Genomic DNA, 4,668 nt, shown 5'->3' with positions numbered 1-4,668 from the left:
CTGCTACTAGTATTCCATATGAATATTCAGTGATATACTTATTTATCAAATTGTGTAAACATGATTTGTTAAGTCCGGTGATGAATAGAACTGGTGTTGGACAATGGTAATTTTACACTGTGTATGTACTTGATGTCTAGTTCTATGTTGTTGCAGGACATGAATGGGTTTTTTCTTGGTCATACAGGAGTGAACTTCTGCTGTACAGCAACCAAAAGATGAAGCAGCATCCAGCACACAGCAACTTCAAGTCAGAATTGGCCAAAATGCAAGACAAATACACTGAATTATGGAGGCGATCACCAATGACATGTCCTACATTAAGAAAGATACTTACTAATAAATGATGTGTAATGTTGTTCTGAAGGAAGAAATAAAAGTGTTACACCTCGTCAGCAATATAATTGTTATAACACTGCAGACTGTGATTGATAGCAGGGGCAAGATTAAAAAAATTAATTGTGATGAACGGTAGGGGTTTTTAAATTAATATTTAATGTGAGGCTCAATTGAACCAAGTAAAGAAATTGCCACAAGTCCAAAACATTAATAGATTCAACTTATCACTCAGTCAACACTGATGAACACAATTTAGTGCAACCATATTGACTTGATGCAGAGATAGAAACAATTGCACCTATTTTTCAAATATTCGTGTTTTTCAAATATTCTGCCAATAAATTCAAGTCAAACAAATGAGTGTAATTTGTATGCTGGACCCTAAAACAGCGATGCAAAAACAAGACATAATAATATTTCAACAAAGAATTCATTTCACAAAGCAACAACTGCTATGCCATTGGTTAAGTTAAATTTTCATTGGTAAGCATCTGTTGTATTTTCTTGGAAAATTGTGACACATAAACTGGAAATCTATTATCACACATTCAATGTGCATTGTTATGATATTATATTCACTATCAATTCAGTATCATGGCTGATACCAGAAATATTAAAAAATCAGACAAAAAACAATAAATAAGCTTCAGATCTATTCAGTAATTTTATTCCAAGGTCATGAGTATTAAACATTCATGGCAAATATTTCCAAATGCCAAGCCTGAACAAATAAATGTGCCAGACTTTATGACAGAGTCCTAAGATGTTCTGCAACACCATGTTGATGACAAGTAGGTCCCGTTCCAGCAAGTGTCCAGTGTATATGGTGTATTCTGGTGGTCACATACATCATTTACAGAACCAGTACTTCAGATAGAACTTTAATATGTTTACACCTGTATACACAACAAGAGTTGTTCTTTCATAGGCAATGTAATGCTTGACCACAAAATATTCCAGTAATGCTTGGCATCAAGGTAATTCTGGTGATCCATATGCATCTACTCGTGAGTAAGATGAGGAAATCTTTCTCCCCTCAAACATGGAAATATGGTCCAACTGCAAAAGATAAATAACACTTAAGAGAACATATAATATATACTTCTAAAATACCAACCATTTCTTACAATGCCTACATCAAAATATAATTAATAAATTAAGCATGTACATTGTACCTTCAACTGAATATGATAAACAAATGCTAAATGGGGTTGTAATGATCAAGTCTATTCACATAATACAGAATACATTTAAGTGAGGTCACATTTCAGAGATCTTAAAAACAAACACCGCAAGGATTTAATCATCATTATTTTAGGTTAATATTTTATTGTGTTAATAAAACCTGATTTTTCAGTGCACGTAACATTATCATCGTGATATTGGCACATATCCTTTTTTATTAACACAGGCACCCCCATAAGTCTCCTTGCACAACATTAAGTATTGACAAAATTTGCGTTGCCAACATGCACATGATAGGCCTTCTTTAAATATGACTAAAGTTTGTGTCATCTCCCCTGGACCTACAAATATAATTCTGTGACGTTCCTTATCAGAGCTGAACATTTATTATTGGAAAAGGCTCAGGATAGATGTAATGGAAATTTGCCATAACATTGTATGGTGCATAAACCGAGAGCATATTGCAATTACCTTCAGAACGAATGTTTATGCTCATTTTTCAACGCCATCACCATTGTACGTGTGATGATGAACCGATCAGTATTGACTTGTCAACACTGACAATTATACCAACTTATCAGAAGTGTGCAAAAAGTGAAATCTTACCTCAATATTTATGAATGGGTAGCGGCCAGTTTGACATCGACCATAGGACGTCTTGACAACACTGCAACTGCTTTGACAAGCCAACACTTGCTATTCATGCTACCTAACTCGAGTGTTTTAATGCCTATGACAGTGTCATGTTTTTCTTAGTTACACCTGCGTGTTCCAAAAATGATTCGCCGGGCCCTGTCCGACGTGACACTGCTGTCGCCATTGCAGCGGGACGTTGTTTGTCACCGGAAGTTCTTAATAACGTTAGGTCTCGCGTAGTCCCGTGACCTACCTACACCCCCTATTACAACCAATTGATTGTCAGCAACTGGAACCTGACAGATGATCTGTGAATTCGGATGAGGTAAGTTATTTTTTCAAAAGCAGTCTCCGCTTGTTGATATGTTTCTGTACATGCAGATAGTCAAATAATTTAAATGTATCGTATTATTCAGATGTGAAGGGGTTTAGAATGCAGTTTGCCGGTCCCTTTCACTGAGCGTCAGTGTTGATATTAATATTTGATACACAGAACATGATGTTTTTTTAGGTGAAGGAGGTCCAAGACTTTTTTTCCATATTATTATTTTATGGATACCAAGGGTAATTACCAAGTACAAACAGTATATGTTTGACCAGAATTCATTCTTGCGGCGTTTTGTGGCCATCATATTATGTTCGGGATTCGATCGTAAGCGTATAGGTCTGTACATAGGCCTAACGTATGCACCGCCTTCTGACCACTGACAGTTATCGCCATTTCTTCCGTGTTATTTCTGAAATCATTACTGGTTAAAGTTGACATGTACTTATCTTCTGACTTTGATTTTTGTGAAACAATGTGGCTCATTCAGGCCAGTGGGAAGGTTGAGTAGATTTCTCTTATACAGCGAAGAGAGGGAATCAAAACAATGGAAGTATTTTCAGATCGACTCTCTGTAGGCAGCTAGTTATAGCCCTAGTCTAAAGCGCTCAATGTTATGAAGAAATGTTTTTTCCGGAAGAGACAGAAATATACTTCTTGTTTCCGAAAAGGCCTAATTAGCACTGGCTGAAGTAGCCTAAATGTGGATCATCTGGTTGTTGGTGTTGTCTATAAAGATTTATTGTAGCAAGGCGCTTATCATGTGTAGTTTTAATATTTCCAAAAATGAATCAATTCATCATTTTCCGATAACTAGATCCATGTCCGACTCCCTTCTTATGAAAACGAGCAAAAGTAAAACGAGTCTCTCGTCGGGCGCTATAACGGGGTGTTTGCGGTATTGTCCTCGCTGGTGATGATAAGCTAGTCGATAGTCAAAAGTCAAATATCACCATATATTGTCGGTGAGTTGGTCATCGTTTGTTGATTATTAAGGTGAGATAAGTGTAGTTCCAGTGCTCGCTATGAAATCGTACTGTAACTAGATCTATATAAACAGCGCTCCGATGAAGATGTGAGTCGTAATTAGCTGCAATGCCTGTTTAATTTATCTGTTTCCGTTTGGATTCCGGTTTAGAAAAGGTCCCCAACAAACCATGTTTGTACTAACATGATTGTGTGTCATTGTACTCTGACAGATGTTATGAGACGTGGCTCACTATAACAATCACTGGTTTGCCTGACCGGTTTGTCAGACAGGTGCATATGGAAACCATATTACATTAGGTGGTTTTTTTTATGATGGTAGATCTACTCATAATTTTGTTACTTATATCTGTAGCCTGAGATATTTCCGATCGGACGTTATACATGGGGACTTTAGATTTACAGTTTTTCCTAAATTTCTGACAATTATACAATATATGTTATTTTTTAGGATAGACTATAGATCTAAATGTATGCTGATTGGATAAAGTTCCTGTTTTGACTTTTTGTATTTGTTTTCGTTGCAGCGAGGGGGAAAATGTTATACGACCATTCCAGGAGATAAAATCAAGAATGTTGAATCATTGAGGAATACACCAAATAAACCCTGGGCTGTGAATTATGTTAACGTAGGTACAATTGTTTACAGTTACATTCCATTGTCTATATCCATGTTAATTGGTGGTTTTGTGGTTTTTTGTGTGCTTTAAATGAATGCTAAGAATGAAGATCTATTTATATAAATCTATGCTTGTACCACGTTTTGTATTCAACCTGATTCTTGATGTCTGTTATGTTATGAATGAATGTTAAAATTTGTTTCCATCAGACACTTGCATTATACATTATTGTTTGAATATTAATAAAGCCTTATCTCCAAATGAATGTTTCTCATCATATAATATCTTTCAAATACCTGCTCGAGATTTATTAAGCTGTTTGTATTTCAGGGAAGTGGAAGTGAACACCAAAGAAAGAAGATTCTGGCATTCAATAATTTCAAAAAGTGTATACATTTTCAATAATCTAAAAATATTAAAATGTCAACACAAATGTGTCCTGGAGTTCTTTGTTGAATGGCGAAGTCGCATGACTGTAAGTTGAAGTATACTATATGGACTTGATAAGAGACCGACCATTTAATATTCAAGGGGGTGGGGACCTGGAATCTTTCTGTGGAGATTACATATGTTTTC

This window comes from Haliotis rufescens, unplaced genomic scaffold (assembly GCF_023055435.1).
Source record: "Haliotis rufescens isolate VD_foot unplaced genomic scaffold, xgHalRufe1.0.p SCAF_3, whole genome shotgun sequence".
In the NCBI taxonomy this organism is placed as follows: Eukaryota; Metazoa; Mollusca; class Gastropoda; order Lepetellida; family Haliotidae; genus Haliotis; species Haliotis rufescens.
Note: the sequence above shows the minus strand (reverse complement) of the source record.